The sequence below is a fragment of the Miniopterus schreibersii genome (genome assembly GCF_964146895.1).
Source record: "Miniopterus schreibersii genome assembly, chromosome: 5".
Lineage (NCBI taxonomy): Eukaryota > Metazoa > Chordata > Mammalia > Chiroptera > Miniopteridae > Miniopterus > Miniopterus schreibersii.
Genome location: NC_138106.1, coordinates 27,753,232 through 27,774,615, shown reverse-complemented (window position 1 = coordinate 27,774,615; position 21,384 = coordinate 27,753,232). Strand labels below are relative to the sequence as shown.

Sequence of the window (21,384 nt, the reverse complement as noted above, 5' to 3'; positions counted from 1 at the left end):
GTTTTTTACCTGACTTTATTTTGCATAGCTCTTGGCTATTTGTTTACTATGAGTCTTCTCAACTAGAATGAAAGCTTCATGAAGGCAAGGACTTTGTTTTGTTCACAGCTACATCCCAGAGCCAAGAACAATGCCTGGCCCATAGTAGATGCCTAGGAATTATTGATGAATGAATGAATGAATGAATGAATGAATGAATGAATGAATTTATGAGGTCATTGCTTATCATAATCTCTAATTTATCTGGACCATTTTGGTATGAAAGCTAGCTCCTCAGGCCTTCACATAGAAACATTTAATATCTTGATACCTTAAATCTCTCCATGAAAATCCACACAGAAACACAAGGAAGGCTTTCGAGGTTGGCTTACCAAGCTGTGAGACTGGGCTGTAAATGCATGTGTATTGTATGCATATATGGGAGAAGTGTCCTCAAATCACCCATTCTGGGATTATTTTGACCTTGCATGTGACACACTGCCACATGACTCTGTTAAATAGAGGAAGACACCAGGTCACAGACTAACTGCATGAGTCCAGCAAAAACTTCCGCCTCTGGGAGAAAGCTCTGATGTGCACCTTTTAAATCCACTGGCAATGCTAAACTTTTAAAGAAGTTCGTGTTCATGGTGATCTACTTAATTTAGTAGTTTTTTTCATGTATCTCTGCATATCCAAAGGTTTAATCTACTTCTTTGTCTGACCACTTTCCATAGATAAGTATTTTTCCCTAATCCGTAGAAAAATGAAATAATAAAGATATTAACATTTTTACTTGGGACAGGTTGGCTATGCTCCTAGTGTATTTCTATACAGATATTGTGATCTTTTCTGAGATAAGACAACTTGATAAATAGAGTGCATCCTTATGACATAAGGAGTGGGGTAGCATAGTATGACTACACTTACTGTTAGCAGATCAATGGTATAATTTTTATGCAGAGGCCCACACTCTTCTTTTTTCAACAACTCAGATACACAGATATCCTGCCCTGGCTTTTATTTACTTATTTTATTGAAGAGGCACAATTGGAGAGAAGGGACTTTCTTGGGACTTCCCATCACATTGTCAGAGTGTACATGAGTCTTTCTATTTCTTCCTTGAAATCCACAAAAAAGCTAATTGACATAAAAGATAAAAGCTAGGCCTAAGCAAGTTTCCTTTATCTAATGGACACGTTCACTTAAAAAGACTGTGAGGCAATAAGAATGAAAATACATAGTAATAACCCAATTGGAGAATTACAAACAGAGCTGAAAGGACCTGAGGGATCAGCCAGTTCATGCCTGTCATTTCACAGAATAATTCCGTGGTTAAAATACCAAGGGGGGTGGGAAAGGGGGGGGACGGGAGCCATTTAAAGGTAGCATTAACCTAAAATTTAATAAGCCAATTGTGACCGAAGATCTTTCTGCTATATCTGTGTTTAGCACTAGGTGCTGCTCTTCTGCTATTTATAGGCCCTCTTTCCTTTGATATGCAACCAGAGCTGAGCCTCCTAATTTGAGTTCTATTCTGTAAATCCTGAGTTTTGTTTTTTGTGGTTTTTTTTAAGATTATAGTCTATTAGAATATTATATGTTCCACTAAACTAGCTTCATTTAAGTGGTGCGGGCATGGCATACTGAGTCCACTGAAACAGCTGCTCTGGAAAGAAGTGATCGATACATGCCAGAGAAAGGCTACTCCAAAGTTAAATTTTTCAAATTGTCCTAATTCAAATATTTACTTAAACTCTGTTTTTATATTAGGCACAGTGCAAGGGGAATGACATTGTTAGCTGTGTGTTTCCTGGAACTGGCTGTCTGTTACAAGGCCACAGATAAAGTTTGTTTATAGAAAAACAAAATATGAAAAAAAAGTTTAGCACTGTTCTACTGGGGGTTTAATACTCCCACACAGACCAAGTGGGAGGAAGGACAACTTTCTAGAACCTTTCTTTCCCCATGGCAACTGAGGATGGAAAAGCTTTAACCCCCTCTAGTGACAGATGAGCATGACTTAGATTAGTTCAGCGGTTCACAAGTTGAATGACAATACCACAGGGAGAAACAGGTCATGCTTCAAGAAGTTTGTATTTTAGGAGGAGGGCAAATTTTCAATTCACCTCTAAGTTTATAGAGTATAAAATTCAGCTCTGACGTGTAAATCTTTAGCATCACCACTTTTTTCTTTCAACTTGAATAAAATTTGGTGTAAGCTCAGCATGGATGTCCAAGTTCTACAAATCACATATGTTACAAATGTCTTTTATGGTGCTTAAAATCTTCTGGATATGTGTAACAAAACAATGTCTAGAATATTGTTGCTAAATATGCTATCTTTTTGGCTACTTGCCAATAATTATTTGTAATAGCAGTTATCAGGCAATGATGCGGGTAACAGCCCCAGGCTTTTAGCAGAAAGGGAAGTAGAGACTGAAGCCCAGAGTGGGAGCATCGTAACCACACTGCAGACCTTAGGGAGAGAAATAGTTCATGCGTAGTTAGCTGCTAGGAGCTATAATATAAACCAGTGACTCTCAACCTTTATCATCTCATGACACACATAAACTAATTACTGAAATTCTACAGCACACCAAAATTATGTTATATTTTTTGCCACCTGACCAAAAAAAAAAAAAGTATAATTTTTTCATTTACACCTGATGGCTTTTGTTGTGTTGACTATTGTCATTTTTTTATTTGACAATCTAAGGGAAAAGGGGTCAGTGCCCCTGACTAAATAATCAGGTGTTTGTTTATATTTTAAATATGTTTTTATTGATTTTTTTAGAGAGAAAGGAAGAGAGAGGGATAGAGAGATAGAAACATCAATGAGAGAGAAACATCATCAATCAGCTGCTCCTGCACGCCCCCTACTGGGGACTGAGCCTGCTACCCAGGCACATGCTCTGGCCGGGAATGGAACCATGGACCTCTTGGTTCATGGGTAAGTGCTCAACCACTGAACCACACCAGCAGAGCTAAATAGTTAGGTTTTTAAAATTCTTGTGGCACATCAGTTGAAAATCGCTGGTATAAACCCTTCAATCTGGTCCTAAAGAGAAGGTTTCTTCTAATATTTGTAGTTTTGGTCTCAGGCTGAAAAAAACTACTTGGCTAAAGTTTGACTTTCTTACAAAATGTTCTTTTCAGCTCTCTCCCCAGAACAAAGATAGACCTTCTTTTCTAAAGATTCTATTTCCTTTACATCCTTTGAGGATAAAACTATGCTTTGTGGTTTTTATACCATGTTCACTTAGGATATTTAAACATAGAGTGAACTTTACTTTTTCTCCCAGTTCTCTCTTCACAGAGGTTCTCCTTTCCCCACCCCTTATAGCCTCAATGACAGTGTAAGTAGGATTCACTGTTATTTTGGCATTTCTTTTGTTAAGCTCCATAGTAAAGTGGGCAACGTTCAAAAGCTATAGGTCAAATTCCTGATCCATGTTCTTGTTAATTTGGGGTGAGGTGTTTATGTGTTAAGAGAATTGTTTATTTCCTATAAAGGGGAGAGAGAGAATTTTTGAAAGACTTCATTTTGGAAATCAATGTTTAGCAAATGGCAGAAAAGAGAGGCACAATGTGGCAGCCTTGAGGGAGTTTCTGCCATCTTTTAATTTTGATTTTTAATACGTTTTTATTGATTTTTTTTTTTTTTAGAAAGAGGAAGAGAGAGGGATAGAGAGACGGAAACATGGGTGAGAGAGAAGCGTCATCCACCGACTGCCTCCTGCAGGCCCCCGCACTGTGGATGGAGCCTGCAACCCAGGCATGTGCCCTGACTGGGAATCGAACCAGTGACCTCTTGCTTCATGGTCGACGTTCAACCACTAAGCCACAGCAGCCGGGCAGTCAGACCCACTTCTATGCGGGCCGTGGCTCCGTGCATCTATGGGGATGTGCGCAGGGAGTAAGACACAGTAAGAGCTTTGAAAATAGACTTGCCATTTATATAAATGCACACGCACAGGCCTGAGGATACAAATCATGAAGCGCTTACCCTTTGTTTTCCGTAATGTTAAATTGACCAAGTCGTTTGTTAGTTAAATACTGTTGTATGGCTCCTCTAAGGTCACGCACTAATCTTTTCCATCACTTTCTATCCTCCAAGCAGGTTTCATTTGCATAGTTCCAAAAAGTTGAATATAGGTCCAGCTCTTGCTTAAAAATGGTTTCCAGCCTAGCTTAACAACCTCTATTTTTCAAGTTCATTCCAAGATTGAGACAAAATCGCTCTACCAAAGGCAAAATAAAAACCAAATTCTTACCCTTTTGCCTCATTTCATGTTTTATTATTCTATGTTTCCTAATAATACATTTTGTAAATATTGAAATGGGCACATGCTCCGAGTACAGAGAGGAAGCTGTGCATTGTTAAGACAACTGTCTCATGCCTTGTACAATTTACATTTTTTCTCCTTTCTTGATATGGGAAAAAGAAAACAAAAACTGAAAAACATTATAGAACTCAACGATATGCATTTTTGGTCTAAAGATAAACCATGAGCTTTTAATGCCCACAGCAGGGGCAGAGAGGGCCTGAGCTGGGGCCTGGGATGTGTTCACTGATGTACCAGTGGGGCGTCCACAAACTGGAAGATGCAGTGACGAGGGTAAACCATGTTATTACTGGTGCTGCTAAAAAGCTTATAAAAGTCTACCATTATTAAAGTACTAGAAATGTTTGCCTATGACCGGCTAAGCCGGCACACACTGTGAAGAATTCATTTTATGTATTTATAATAATAATAATGATGGCAATAAAAACTTCCCTCAAATCTACTTACTTTTTTCATGTTAATTCTGGATTAGAGAAGATAGTAATTATAAGAGAGACATTTCAACAAGCACATACATTTTTATTGAATATGAGAAGTTCTTACCACAGATTTAATTATGTTCTGAAAAACATAATTACTTCAGTTAGGCAAACCTTGTGCTCTTATTTCTTTATAGGAGAGATTTGTAACATTTTTGGGTGCACTTTTAGTGAGTAAAAGTCTTCCTTTTGAATACCCATATTAGTAACGTTAGAATGAGCAATCAATAGGTTCCCTCTAATCTAAAGGTGTTTGTAAACAGAAGAAATTGCTATAGCACAGGTGAGATGCCTTTTATCAGTATTTCCTCACAATGAATAAGGAAATATGTTTACTGAAGTACATCAGTTTTCACATTTTTTATAATAGTTCAGAACACTCTGATTCCCTAGATCACACTATTTTCCTTTGGCTTTACTCCCACCTGCAGAATTGTAGGACTCTGTCCCAGTTCTCCAGGAGAACGCCTCCTGTGTCCCTCTGGGAGCCAGCTACTCCTGCAGCTCAGGCTCCCACAACTCATTTCCTCCAGCTGCCTCTAGGCGGCCCCGCGCCCCTTGCCTTCTTCCAGCTGCTGAAGTAATTCTGCTGCTGCATGTCCTTGGCAGAGGGTCGCAGTCTGGTCTAGCATATTATCTTTGGACCAAGCCTCTGGCCTTGACTTTCCTTCCTTGGGAGTTTTCTTTCCCAGGGGAGTCCTGAGCCTCATAAAATACAGCTGGCCCTGGAAACTCCTTAAGCTTGTCTGAATTTCCAATAGTTTAGGCTGGCCTGGGGGCCGCAGTTATATAAAGATTGGGGCTATTACTATCAGTCACCAACTATTTTGTGCTTAGCTATCTGACTCTATAGAAAGATGACAGGAAGAAAGAAAGGGAGGGAGGAGAAAGAAAAAGAGAGGGAGGGAGGAGGGGAGGAAGGACGAATGATTGCAAACTTTATAATGAGGTGACTAATCAGAGAGCCTATCTGGATGCCCCAGAAAGACTTCTGGCAAACAGTCAATTAACATCAATCGAGCGAGCCAGCAAGCTTCTCTTACAGGAGATGTCATTGCAAAAAACACCTTCTCTGCCTAGGACCAAATCCAAGTTCATGGTTTTAGCAAATGAAAGTAGAAAACTTCTTCTATCCATCATTCTCAAATTCAATTGTGGCCTAGACTTCAGAAACAAGCTTAGCTCTAAACATTTTTGGAAGTTTTTATGCAATATATTTTTTACAAATGCTCTCAAGGGGGAGAAAGTTAAAAGTTAGGGAAATTGCATAAGGTATCTGCTCTTTAGCTCATCTAAGCATTAAGTCCAAAGAAGAGTGTGAACTTCAAGAACACCAGCAGACAGAGTATTATTTTATTGGAGTTGAGGAATGTCTCCAAAATGCTCTGTGATGAGAAACATCTCTCTTTGCTCCCCTCCCCCACCCAATGCAGTTGGGCCAATAAGGGCACAAACATACAAGTAATAAAGGTTGTCATCTAATCAGAGAATGCAGAAATCTTCTTTACCTTGTTTTAGGAGTCACCTTCTTATTAATGCTGCCTAGCACCACAGTAGCTTTGGGGCAGGCATTTTACTGAGCATGCAGGCAACTAAAGCACTCAAGTCTTTTATTGTGTCAGCTCTCTAGTCATCTCTTATCAGTAAATGTAGAGTTGATTCATTGAATTGTACACTTATCATTGCTTAACTTCTTGGTTAAAACCCACTCTCCTGTTCTATTGCAATCTTGATCTGATATATTCCCTCAGTTTCCATCTTCAAATTTAATAAACATACCTTGTTATTTACATCTAAGTAAATAGATGAAGCTACCTGGAAACCCACTAAAGTCATTGCTCCAGGCTGATAATCACATTATAGTTAACTGTTTTTTTAATATGATTATTCAGCCAATTTTGGTTCCAAATAAATAAAATAATCAGAAAAACTATGTATATGTATCCTTTTCATTTCCCAGCCCAGGCTTATTTATGGTAACTGATTACTATGGCACTCTTGCTGGCTCATTGTGATTCTTCATCATCTGAGAAAAAGAATAATATTCATGAGTAGTTTTCTGTTTATAAAAGTAATAACTGGCACTTTGAAAACAAACTTTCAAAACAAATGCATAAAGAAGAAAACAAAAGCCACAAAAATATCACCTCCTGTAAACAGTTTGGTTAATTTCCTTTCATCTTGCTTTCTCTCTATGTCCACTCCTCTCTCTCCTCTCCCATGCATACACCTTATTCAATGCCCCCCACTGTTCACTCTGTGCCTTCCCCCTCCCCAGCTGAAATAATTGGACAATAATCACCTGGCACTTTGAGGAGATATGGGCACACAAAAACACATTAAAAAAGGGTGAGAAAATTTACCAAGAACTGCAAGACTAACTGTAAATTAGAAATGTCTGCATGTATATTTTAGAGTAATTACTCTTGAAATAGGTCAGAGGAAAACAAGAAGGCTAAGGTGTAGCCAGGAGCAGCCCAAGATTAAGAGAACACAGCTTCAGCCAGTTACCTGCACCAGGAAGCCACACGGGGTCAAGTCAGTACCCAAGTGTTCTTGTTGATGTCTAGTGGAAGCCACCAATCAACAGTGGCCGGTCAATTGTCTTGCAAGATATATACTTCTGTGGTCACCACTTGACACAACCTTCTCTTCAATGATCCCAAATAATACCAGAGAAACAGATAACTCAACTCTCATTAGCTCAAAGCCCTATCTGTCTTGAATGAATCTGAGGCCCAAGTAAAACCATTGACATCTGCCTTCCAACATAAGCCCTTCAACATATATATATGGTTATATATATCTGTACACCTATAGCTATACCTACACACTTATACCTATACACCTCTGTGTACCATCAACTCAAGGTTGTAACATTTGGAACATTTGACAAAGCCCACTGTAGCCTGCTAGCACCCACAGGCCTCTGATAGCACCAGGAACCACAGTTTGCACCTGCATGGAAATACCTCAACACCAGTGAGCTAGTAATACTTCAACCAGGTGACTCCAACCTCATCAATGCCAATCCCCCTGCTAATGTTGGCCAGCTTCCCACCTGCAAATGCAGAGGTCGTTCATCCTTTCATCTGCTGTGTTTCGTCTCCTTTGTCTCATCAGCTCCCCGTGTTGTCCATGTGTGTAACAGGTCCTTTAGTGGAGACATGAGGAAAGAATTCCAAATACACACATGTGGAGAAGTTTAAACGTGATGGTAAGGTTTTATTGTGAATTAAGGGGAATTAATATACCCTCGGGGACCTAGAGGGTGGGTAGGCCCAGCACTAACCCATCTCTGGAGCTTTCTTACTGTGCTCTGTTGCTCTCTAAACAAACTTCTCATCCTGGAATGCTCACAGAACAATACCGTGTGTCTTGGCTCCTGTGATGCTACTCCATTCATGTACCTGCTGGAAGAAGGCTACTGTGGGATTTGGGGACAGTAAGGAATTCAGATTATCAAAGTTTATCCCTCTTTTTGTCAATAACTCTTTAAAATAATCTTATCTTCAGATTAGAGATGTTTGTGGCTCTCCTGTTTATGAGTATGAATTACATGCAAAAGTTACAAGGCAATAAAAAAGGGCAGCACTTAATGAATGTTTGTTGAATTAATAGAAATATTTGTTGCAGATATTCTAAAAATGTTAAGAATAACTTGTGGCCTTAGATGAGACCCAGATCTATAATACCAAGTACAATCAGTGGACCAGGGCAGGGCCCAGGGTATGCAGAAGGTGAGATGAGAGGGTCTGTTGATGTGTAAAGAGGAAAGACCCTCTACCTCCAGAGTGGAGAAGGTTCTGACAATGGGCGCCTTAAGCTGGGCTTCTGGCCCAAGAGAAGGATTAAGAACCTTGAGCAAGCCCCTTCAAGTACCCCAGGCTTTCACCTTGGAACACCATGAGTTCTCCTGCTGTCTGCTCAGCTATTGGTAACCCCAGGAAAGCTGTCCAGGTTTTTCTTCCTTCCTTAAGGGTCCCTTAACATCCACCACATAAAGTGAGCTGCTTGTCCTTCCCCATCTCCTTCTTTCAGTAATGGGGGTAAAAAGTGATGGGGGTCTTATGTCTCTGCTTTTAGTTCTTAAAGTTTTGTTGGGAAACTGATGGTTAAAGAGGAAGCAATAAATAAACTTCAATAGAATTTTAGAATTTAGACCATTCACGACCACTCATCCAACCATTTCTAACTTTGTCCCTTCTGGCCTGCTGCTGTCCTTGTTTCAGACATGTAATTCCTTGCTATCCTAATACCTGAATCCTGTCCCTCCCCTTAGTCCCCTTAAATGAACTCTGGATTATCTGTCAGTCTTGTGCTTTTGCGTCTCCTCCAATGCTAACTCAAAGATCAGATTGGGCTTCCAAGCTCTGCAGTACTTGGAACAGTCCCACCCCAGCTCTTGGCCCGTCTGGCTCTCTGGACCCCATTGTGAGCTCCTGCTTAATCAGGAGGGTGCTGGAACAATACTGAGTGGTCCAGAGGCAGTGTGGGGACACTCTTGGATTCATACCCTTGTTTCCCAATGACTAACTACCCTTTTAATCTTATTTGAAACCCCCTACACACCATAATCTAGCCCCTTCTCATTTTCAATTCTTGACCTCCAGATTAATATTTTACTTTGAGTATGGGCTTGAGGACATGACTGAAAGTCTCATAATGCCAACACTGCCATTATCTTTAGTGCCTTTAGTATCCATGTGAATGACCCATCAAAGACCCCAACTTCACAATTCTTTGATCTCTTCAGTTATAATCAGCCTAAAGTCCTAGTTGGCTTTAGCCACCCACTCTCATGGCCCAGATTTATCTGTGGCCCACTAGACTGGGCCAGTTGTAAATCTGAAGCAGTGTGAAGGGGCATATAGAAAAGAGTGACGATCATAGTTGGTAAAGGAAGGTAAAGGTCATAGTCTGAGAAACAGCAAAACCTTAAATATAAGGGGCTAAGTCTAGGGGCAAAGAACATGGACAGCAATTAAACTAAGAAATGAGGTATCATTATATTTTATAGACCCAGGGTATTGAACTCCAGGACATTGGCATAATTGCGAATGAAACTTCAGCAAGTTTATAGACCCCAGATTAAAGATTGTTGTCTTGAAGGGTAAAATTCAAATTAGTAGCCTATATCCAAGACTCTTTGGTTATGGCTCTACTCAGACTTTCTTCCCTCTGCTCATCCTTTCCAAATATTATTTTGATTCACTGGAAGTTTCCTGAATGCACCATTGCTACTGCTCAGTCTTTTCTCTCTGCTTTTCCCTCTTCCTTCTTCCCTAGCATTTCCCCCATCAGCTAGTGAAACTGGTTTCCTGAGTTTTTGTTGTTATAAGTTACATCTTTGGGTAGAGGGTCTGGAGTTCGAAGTTAGCACGGAAGTCAAATAGATTGTCCCACCAAAGAAGTTATATATATATGCATACATAAAACATACATAAATAATATATAGCATATCCAGGGTGTCCCAAAAAACGTATATACACTGTAACAGCTGGTAGCTCAATTTGGAAAATGAAATGTATTTTAATAAACACTGCCTTTATAATTATTCAAAGTGTGTATACTTTTCGGGGACACCCTATATATGTTATATATAAATATATAATATATAACATAAATATTATATGTAAAACATATTTATATTTTATAATATACAGCAGAAGTATAAAACATGTATATATATATATATATATATATATAAAACATTTCTATTTTATAATATATAACATACATATAAATATAAAACACATGTGTGTGTATATGTTTCTTTTTCCATTTTGTCCTTACAGGGGAGTTTTGACTTCTGGGAACACTCGGAGCTCAACTGAAGCTGAAAGCTGAGAGGCTTCTGAGATGCTTTTGCTGTATCTGTGGTGTGAGGGCAGGGATGTCTTGACTAGCCTTATGAACAGCCTAAGGCATGAGTTTGAAAGTGCACCTTTAATGTGCCAGATTGCACAAGTCTGAAAACCTATGCCAGCAATAATTTAGCAATAGTGTCCATAGGATGGTATTTCTACTGGAGAATGAAAAATTATGCAGGGAGATGAAAATGTTTTCCAAACCCTTTAGCTGTTAGCAAATGTTTGCCAAGGAAACACTTCCATAATTCCCTGGAGGTTCTAAAAGATTAGAAGGCACATGGGCAGGGATCCAAGTGGCTCTCACCCTGGGGAGTGTTACCATTCTTACCATCATTAAAGAAAACTTTTATAACAAGTCCTTCCATTTCTATTCTAAGTATAAACATTTGCTGGTATAGCAAACACAACTTTCTAAATCTAAACTGAAATAGGAAAGTGCAAGTTCAAACAAATGTTTGTAGAAAGATTTTACTTGGAAAATGCAAAGAATGATAATGTAATGGAGCCTGAAGCTAGATGATGTTGAGACTAACGGTGTAATATATGATTTCAACCAGCACTACAGTTATGAACTACAATGTCGGTTGTATGTTTATTTAGGCAAACGCTGAGTTAAAACTTGATGGGAAAGAAATTTGTCTCTAATTATGAAATAAGAATATTTATGGTATAGGAACTGGTCTAAAGGTGGTAGAACAGAGTTCTACAGGGCAAAATTGCAAAAGCTCAAACTTATATTTCATCAACAAATAGAACATTTGCTGAGCTGAAGGTAAAAAAAAAGTGCAACAGTAATGCAACTGATTGACCCCACTCGTGTGTTCACTAATGCACCTCTTTGTGAACTTCATATCGTCGGGATAACTAACGCCCTTGCTAGATAAGGCTCATCCGAATATTTAGTTATTTCCTTGGTTTTCCTGAATACTGGTTTCTTTCTATTTATACTGAGATGCAGAATCCAACCACTTCCAACACCTGCATGACTATCGCTCAAGTTCATTCTTGCTTGGACTGTGGCTTTGTCTTCATGCTTCTACCCTCACCCCAGGCCGCTTATTCTCCATATAGCAGTCAAAGTGGTTCTTCTAAAACGAAAGTCAGGTTATGTCAGTCTGTGGCCCAAAGCTTTTCATACCAATTAATGTTAAATTCAAGCTCGGTGTGGCTCAGTGGTTGAGCATCAATCTATGATACAGGAGATCGAGGTTCGATTCCCAGTCAGGGCACATGCTTGGGTTGAGGGTTCGATCCCCATTTGTTGGCGTGCAGGAGGCAGCCGATCAATAGCTCTCTCATCATTGATGCTTCTATCTCTCTCTCCCTCTCCCTTCCTTTCTCTCTCATATCAATAAATTCATATTTTTTCTTTTATTTAAATTTTATTTTTGTTTAAAATATTACAGGTGTCCCTTTTTCTCCCCAATGACCCATTCCACCCTGTCTCATCCCCCTCCCCAGTCCCTCTCCACACCATTGTCTGTGTCCTTGGGTTGTGCATATATGCATATAAATTCTCTAGTTACTCTCTCCCCCTCCACCCACCCGCCCTCCTTCATCCCTCTGACATTTGTCAGTCTCATCTATGCTTCCATGTCTTTGAATCTATTCTGTTTATCAGTTTATTAAGTTCTTTAGGTTCCACATATAAGTGAGATCACGTGATGTTTGTCTTTCTCTGCCTGGCTTATTTCACTTAGCATAATATTCTCCAGGTCCATCCACACTGTCCCAAAGGGTACGAGATTCTTCTTCTTTATAGCTGCATAGTATTCCATGGTGAAAATGTCCCACAGCTTTTTTATCCACTCATCTACTGATGGGCACGTGGGCTGTTTCCAGATCTTAGCTATTGTAAACTGCGCTGCTATGAACATAGGGGTGGGTATATTCTTTCTGATTAATGTTTCAGGATTCTTAGGATACATTCCTAGAAGTGGGATCACTGGGTTAAAAGGAGCTCCATTTTTATAAAGACATATTTTTAAAAAAATTCAAACTCCTTCTTCTTAGGAACTTGTTCCTTGCCACCCTTCTGACCCATCTTCTATCACTTTGCTCCTTGCTCACCCCAGTCTACTCACTTTGCCTCCTTACTCTCCTTTGAAAACACCAACCATTTTTCTATCTCATGGCCTTTACACGTCCTAGTCCCTCTGCCTGGATGCTCTTTCCCCAGACATTTATTTGCACGGCTTGTTCCTTTTCTTCTGCTCCAACACCACCTTTTCAGAGAAGCCATCTCTGCCAATCTCCCTCCACCCCACCCCAGAAGTCCTGGTCTTTTTCTGTACCCTGGCTCATATATCTTCATTGTGCCATCATCTCCGGACATATTTCAGATCTGTCCTCCTACAGAAAAGTACAGGATTCATCTGTTTTGTTCCTGCACTATCTTCAGCTACTAAAAGAATGCCTGCAACATAGTGGACTTTCACGGGTATAAATGAGTGAACACTTATATTTGCTTTTCCCACCTTCATGTATGTAATCTTCCTTAAATTCTCCTTAATTCCAAGTGCATAAGAGAAGCCACAAACTTCCATTCTCTGAAGCATTTTCTCAGTCTGTTGCGATCTTGGTTCCAGGCACATCCTCCATTTGGCTCCAATAAATTTTTATCAAAATTCTCTACAGATTTGGATGTTCTTACGTTGACAAAATCTCTGAAGATATGCAAGATTTGGAAAAATTACAACTCCCAACAATCAGCAAATCTCTCAGGGAAACAGAAATAATGAAATAATATATCTAAAACTTATCTGTGGCAGCCCGTGGCTTCAGCTTATCTCTAAGCAACATGTGACCTTTTTAAAGTTTTATTCCTCTAGCTCAAAGAAAGCAGAAATTCAGTTATTATGAGGGCACTTAAATAATTATATTTCTAATTAGAGCTAAGAGAAAGAACTATTGTTGTAAGTTAGTGCCAATTTTTTTTTAATGTCACTTAGGAATTTGGGATGCAGTTTTATAGGTTGCTGCCTCTCAATCAAAAGCACTGTAATTCTGAAGACAAGCTTGTAAGAGTGCAGTTACTTGTGTGTATAATACCAAATCATCTGTGATTAATAAAGCTTGAAAAAGAAGGGGAAGAAAGGGTGTTCAGCCTCTCAGTAACATGCTTGTCTTACACTTGCCAAACTTCTCTTAGGCAATACTCTCTCTGCTCAGGGGCCATGTGTTTAATTGCAAAAGTCTGTCAGTATCATAGGATTTAAAAGACATCAATCATGTCTGTCAACAAGGAAAGAGTGATGGCTGTGTGACTCTTCTATCATTAGGAAAAGATGTGCTCAAGAGAGGAAAATGTAGCCCAAGGAATGCTAAGCAACTATAGGTTATAGGAAAACAGAGTTCCAGACTCTAAGGTCACCCCTCCACCCCCACTTTGGACTGGGGCATTACAGTTTTCATTTTGTGCAGTTCCATGTGTGCAGTAAGACATTATGTAACTTGGCCAGTCTTGGCTGTGCAGTACCCACTAAGTGCTTTAAAGTGGCCATCGTTATTAACATCGTTCGGTGTATGTGAACGCAATTGCTTCCTTTGGTGTTGGCAGAATGAAATATTGTGTAATGAGGCTGGAGCTGACCTCTGTTCAAAACTATATTCCAGAAGTACTGCTAGTCAAGCCACATGACAACTGGTTCTCCTTTTCTGAAGACTTTAAGTAGACTAAAAACATCAAAATTGCTGTATTTGGACAGTTCCATGGGTGCAATGGGAATTTTCCATGTTTTACTCCTGATCATTTTATGCTAAGATTTCTGAATTGTAACTAGCTTGAGCTTTCAAAGATATCGAGACACAGATTCCAGTCTCCTGCATTCTAAATTGGGTGACCTTGGGCTGGTCACTTCACTTTTACGAGCCTCAGTTTTATCATCTGTAAATTAGCCATAATACCTACTCTAGGAAGTTGGGAGGCTTATAGGTGACGTCAGCAAAGCTCCTACTTTAAAACTGAGTCACCTCAGGCAAGTTAGTTCACCTTTGTGATCAGCTGTTTCTCTGCTTGTAAAATGGGCCAATCGTGGCTACCAGCTGCCGCAGCTGAGAATTTGATAATGCAGGGAAATCTCCTAACACAGCGCCTTGGCACATGGCCGCTCAACCGTATCTGATAACAAGGATACTAATGCTGGTGACCATTCTCTAGCTTGGTGCTGGACTTAATGAAACACTGGGAGAAGAGAGGCCCCGGGCCCAGGACCAGGGCGCAGGCCCAGCGGCAGGAGCCCTTGGGCCTCGCGGGGGTGGCAGCGCGCACGGCGAGCTCAGGGGCTGAGACCCGCCTCGCCCCACCCTTGCCCGCGAGTCGGGCGGCGAGTTCCGGCGGCCGCGCCGCGCGGTCCCTCTCGGGCCCTCCCCCCAACCTCCGCCCGCGCCTCCAGCTGTGCCAGCTGCGCGCCAGCCCCCCGCAGCCGCGCCGCCGCGCAGGTGCCCGCGGCCCCCCGGGCCTTCAGGTAGGAGCGCGCGGGGCTCCGCGGGAGCCTGCTTTCCGCTGGCGTCGCCCTCTGTCCCTCCTCCCGCCCGCCCCGGGACCTGAACTTGGACGGGACCTTGGCAGCGGCCGCGGCGCCTCGCGGGACCCGCCTCCCGGGCGGCCCTCGGGGGCCTCGCGCGCGCTCCTCCAGCCCCGTTCCCGCGGGGCGGACGCCGGCAGCTTGGGCGCGCACTTTCGCTGGGGCGGGGGCTGCGGAGCGCGGAGCCGCGCCGGCTGCAGGCGGGGGTTGGGGCTGTCCTCCACCCCGTCCCCCCCTTCGCCGTGCAGCGGGTCGTCTCGCGCGCCCGGGTTCGCGCGCTGGGTGGTGACAGGGGTGGCGGGCGCGACGGGAAGGGCTGCGCCCCGAGGCTCAGAGCCCAGCCTGCCAGATACCGGCCCCGGGCGCGTGGCCACACAGCTGCCCGCTGTGGCGCCAGGAGGTGGTGACGCCGAGGCGGGGCGAGGGGCAGGGGGGCTGGAGCTGGGCCTGTGTTAAGGGGCTCGTTTCTCTCGCCCCAACTCAAAGTTATTTGGGACCTCGGTCTCCGATGGAGAAGCGCGGTGCCCCGAGTGTGGACAGGGCTCTGTGACGCCCCTCAGAGCTGGCCTTGTGGAAGCAGCCCGGAGCGGCCGCCACGCCTGTGTTTGCTGTGTCCTAATCTCGGATTATTGCCCTCTTTACTTCCTCTCTGAAGTACTGAATGCCAGCGGATTCTAAGGGCCGGGGTTTCTGCATGTGCCCACCCCGCGCCTGCCCCCAGAGCGCCGAGTTCCGTTAACTTTATCTGCCAGCCTGCCCATTTCAGTTTAGATAACCCCGCGGGCCATGCGAGGGCCGCTGGAGCCTGGGTCCCCACAGACCGCTGCGCTTTGTTAATTGGGCTCGTTGAGGGTGGTGCCGTGAAAGCCCAAAGAATGAAGAGTGGACTGTGTGAACTGTTGACAGACACCTTATTTACACACTGCCTATCTGAATAAGGATCTCTTAAAGTAGTAAATGTTTTGTCACATACAAGTGAATTTGTACACAGGTTTTTAGCCTGAATTTGTATGAAGTCTTTCAGTGTTGTTTGGGGACCTTTTAACTAATTGTTGGAGCTCCCAACTTGTCTTCTCTCAGGATCTAGTATAATTCATAATCCATACAAAAATTGTATGGATTATTTCTTAATAAAGAATTGTTTCTTAATAAACATTGTTTCTTAATAAAACATTGTTTGTTATAAATCCATTTAAGTTTAACAGTTTTGTTTTTTTTAAGTTATTTTCATTGTGGTAAAATACACATAACCTAAAATTTGCCATCTTAACCATTTTTAAGCATACTGCTCAGCAGCATTAAGTACTTTCACATGGCTGTGCAGCCATGATCATTCTCTCATTAGATTTCTTGCTGGGTTTTAATAACATTTTAATGATAATGATTGCACTGCAGGCTTTAGTTTTCTCACTAAGCAAGGTTTGCATTTCTTACAGCTTTAGAGAAATGCACTTTAAAGAGGAAGGTGAGAAGGCATCACCAGCCTGTGTTTAGTGAATCTCATCTCCATCAGGAAAGTTCTAATACATTACTATTTTAGGATAAGTTTATGAGCTATTTAAGTTTGTGTATAAAGGTGTCGGGAGGTTTAGCTCTCAAGAGGGAGAAACAGGTAAGGGAGTTGTTGATAGTTTCCTCTCCTTAATGTCTAATGGAAGAATGGAATACTTTGTCTCCTTTATGTACCTAAATTATGCTTGAGCTCAGGTTGTGGCACCTATTTAGTAAGCAAAAGTAGTTTTGATCCAACTAGTTAGTGGGTGTAGCAATTTCCTCTCCATTTAGGTGTTTACTAAAGATTCATGCAGGGGACTCAGCACTAAGATATGGCCCTTTAAACTCCCAGTTAGTCTGGGTCATTGTTTGCACTAAAGAAATAGCTGTGCTAGGCCTGGTTTTATGTTTACAAGCCTTTAAGTCTTAGCACCACAAGATACAATGTATTTTCCTGCTGGGTGTGGCTTAATGTTGTCGCAGGGTTGGAATGAGAAACTCCTAACCTAAATTTCCCATGAGTGCCTGTGACATTTCTGATTAGAAAAGGAATCATACAAATAGTTATCTTATGTTGCAGTGGGAACACATTCCGATGCCTTAGTTTCCCTAAATTCACAGCGCAGTGTAGGGTCTGGATCCCAGATGTTTTAGTGCTAGCTTATTAAACAACAGTGTATGTCATAGAAATGTTTCATAGTGTCACAGTTCTTTTTTCCCCCTTCTGTTGTGAATGTTTCTTAAATTTTGAACTTATGGAACAAATAGCTTGAGTGCAGAGCCATGGGAATTGGTAAACACTATTGGAAAAAAAAAAAGCTTATTTAATCAACACTTATATGGTGCTTACTGTGTGCCAGGCATTACTCCAAGCATTTTACAACATGAGCACATTTAACACAGGGTTGTTTTGAGAGGTAAATGTGCTCAGCCCCATTTTATAGATGAAGTAATTGAGGCACAGTGAGCTCATACAACTAGCACAAGGCAGAGCTGGGGTTCCATTCCAGGCAGCCTGAATCCAGAATTTTGTGACTTCTCTCTCCCCAGAAAAATAAAACCTGAGATTCCACCCTTCTAACAAATAAACTTTTTTTCCAGGTTGCTATATTCCTATCTTTTCCTCTTCCCCAGGGATAAATAATTTGACATAATTGCAGTCAGAGTGTAACACAGACAATCAGTTCAACTCCCTTATGTTTCAGAAGAGGAAATTAAGGTGGACTGTGGTTATGTCCCTGGCTGAGAGTGCTAGGGCAGGGTCCTGGCAACCGTCTGCTGGGCCAAACCTTAACTCTTGATTGTGAGTGTGCTGGGGAAGGGATCCTGGGAGGGTCTGAGGAGGCCAGGGTATGTATTTAGGAGCAGGATGGTATTGGCCAATCATTATGACCATCCTGGGGCTGACTTTCTAGAAAAGGGCCTGGGTTATGCCAGGGGCAGACAGAGCAGAAGCTTGTGGAGAATTGCAGACCATGGGAAGTCTTGCTGTTTAGGGCTCCACAATCCCGGATTCCTTCCCCAATAGCTGGTGAGGCCTGTGACCCTGGGCTCCCCTCTTGAAGAGGGGAATGTTTTATTCTGTCTTCAATCATTTTTTGAGCTTTTTGGATCTAGAATTGGGAACCTTTTAAAAGCCTCTGACGCACATAAGAAAATCAGCCAAGAGCAACATGGAAATAAAAATAATTTCATTTAGTCAGTTCTTTTGTTGAGAGAAAGAGAGACTTCTAAGGGCATAAACTGACAAACTTTATATTAAGAACAGGAAAATCGAAGTTCAGGATTCAACAGTGATCTTTTTGAAGTAGGCTTTTACAGACAGTACCTTTGGGTGAACGAGAATAAGGAAAAACACAGGAAAGGGAAAACAGTGGAAAGGAGGGGAGTCCAAGAGGGGGCACAGAAGGAAAAGTTGGGGCACTAAAGCTTTTGGCACTAAAGTTTTGGTGTGTTTCTTACTAACAGTGCACTTTGACATACCAAAGAGGTTGAAAATAATCTTTCATTTGGCTTATCCAGAAGTGATCTTAATGTTGCTTAAAACCTTTGCTAATCAACAAAGCCTGGACACAAGGAGATACCAGGGAACCCTTAGACCCTGCTTGGGATCTTCATAACAATCTAGTCTTTTTTTGTTTACATCACTTTTATATCAATGGATTTAATATATAGCATGATATTAGAATCACTGGGTTTGCAGTTATTTTTTTTATCACCCATCTTCCCTGTGAGAGGATAAGGTCCTTGAGGTCACAGACTGTGTTTTTGTGATTTTTGTGGCTGCCCGGCTGTGTCCATTGTGGTATCCAATAGATGTGAGCAGAATGAAAGGGTGCACTGATGGATGAAGGAAGATGCTGTACTCATCTCATTCAAAATATATAGACATTTCCAGAAAAGAATGTTTTTATGGCTAATGTTTTACTTATTTATCTGTTCTACTGTGCTCTTTATTCTGACAAATGGACTTGTAGATGTGGACTTGACAGTCTGTGGCATTTTGATCAGCAGCTGTACTGTTTCATTGTTCTTTCTCTGCGGTGTTCTCTACCTGAGTTTGATCAGCGGGTCCTTTGAAATAAAGTGATTGGGGAGGTAGCAATGGACTGGGATAGAAGTCCCCGGGCTTGGAGCAGAGTGGTGGTATGAATATGCAGAACCCAAAGTGGGAGATTTGATAAAAGGGCCTAAGAGTGAAAGAGAAAATAAATTAAAGATGAAGTTTAGATTAAAACAACAACAACTCACCCTTGTTCCTACTTTGGAATAAAAATGTATAAGCTAAGATAAGGGTATAGGATTTGGGGATAAAATATATTTTTGGTGCTAATATGATTGTGATGTCAAAAAGATTTAGAAACAAAAAAGGGAAGAGGGGGGAAATCCAGCCAGAATCTTATTATCCCAAGGGAAAAACCCACCTGGTAGGATATTGTAAGATGGTAAATATTTCAGAGCTAGGAACAGGGAGCAAGACTCTGACCCTAACTCTCACCTCACCCCAGTCCCAACCCAAAGCTGCCACTGTCCAGGCTGGAAATGCAGGGTGGGTAATGGGGCAGTGGCTAACCAAAGCAGGCCTGTGAGGCTTGAAAGGTACCACTGGGCCCCACGGATCCTCACTGGGAGGAATAATGACTATGGGCCTCAGCCTAGGAGCCAGAAATCTTGGATCCATATACTGAGGGCTCTAGCACCATGTAGTCTGTGACAATTAACTTAAAAATCCTGTGTCTTGGTTTCCCCATCTGTAAAATGGGGATAAAAATAGTACCTCTCTCACAGGATCATTGTGAGGACTGCAAGAAAATGCCTGTAATGTATTTAGCATAAAGCTTGGAGCACAGGAAACACACAACAAATGTTAGGTTCCCCTCTTTCACACATCACCCTCCCCTCTCCACCTCAAATCCAGCAGGAGTAACAAATTGGAATAGAGCAAATTGGAATTAGTGCTAGAGTAGACAGGGAGATGTAGCTCTATGGGAATACAGAGGAAGGAGGCATGCATTTTGCTCAGGAGGAATTCTTGGGTGACAGTGAGAGTCCACGAGACCTCAGTGATGAGAAGCAATAGAAAGACTTCTGGCAACAAAGCTGGTTACAGCCAGAGAAAATGAACTACCTACACACCTTCGATCATTGCTATACTTTCGGAGTGTGATTTGACATTAGCTAGAAATTTTGATTTTTTTCCTGTATTAATTTATTATTTTGTTCTTTTTTAAAATTTGATTTTTCTTAACATTTAACCATGGCATAGCATCTAACAGGAGAAACATGATTCATTTAATAGGGGAAGTGCTTCAGTAGGAGAAGCATGATTTATTGTTTTTTACTGACGGGTGTTTGTATAGAGGTATATTTTTAAAATGTGTTCAGAATGAAAAAAAATAGAGTGTATTCTTAAGGTAAGAGTAATCCAGTGTATGTAATGTTGGAAAAACACCCCTCCCATCACATTGTTTAGCTTTACATTAAATGGGAGAAGGGCATTGCTGGCATCATCAGCTTGATAGGGGTGTGGGCAGTTCATATCTGCATGGATCCTGGATGTTATCAGTAGTCAATAATCTAGACCAGCAGTTTTCTTCTTTCTTTTTTTTAAAAATATGTCTTTATTAATTTCAGAGAGAGGAAAGGAGAGGGAGAAAGAGGTAGAAACATCAATGATGAGAGTCATTGATCGGCTGCCTCCTGCACATCCCCTGCTGGGGATTGAGCCCACAACCCAGGCATGTGCCCTGACCAGGAATCGAACCCTGATCTCCTAGATCCTAGGTTGATGCTCAACCACTGAGCCATGCCCGGCTGGGCTAGACCAGCAGTTTTCATACTTAAAAAAAATTGTGATTACTGTTCTCTACCCTACCCCCAAGAACCACTTTTCTGATTGAGCTCATCTGTGATATCCCAGTATGTAAAATACCCAAAAGCAGATCTGTCCTTCTTGATAATTTCTAGATTTGGACAGTGAGTCAGCTCTTTCCTCACATCCTACCCCCTGCCCACCTCATGACACCAGCTTCCCCTCAGCTGCTGGAACTGTGGGGCTCCTAGGAGCAGATGTGAAGGCCTCACCATACCCTTATTGTAGGGAAGAGAAAACTAAGACCTGAAGAAAGGAAAGGAAAGGCAGTGGACTATTTTTCAAATGTTTTTCTAGTGGTGTGCTAAAACT

General features: G+C 41.7%; 1 protein-coding gene across 1 annotated transcript in view; it reads left to right on the top strand.

The window, feature by feature from the left end:
• The first annotated feature begins 15,092 nt into the window (after positions 1 to 15,092).
• The window catches only part of PLD1 (phospholipase D1), a 149,674-nt gene continuing 143,382 nt past the window's right edge, over positions 15,093 to 21,384 (top strand). The window contains exon 1 of the mRNA XM_081138573.1: positions 15,093 to 15,146. The gene's annotated coding sequence lies outside the window, so the exon portion shown is untranslated. The remainder of the gene's footprint in view (positions 15,147 to 21,384) is intronic.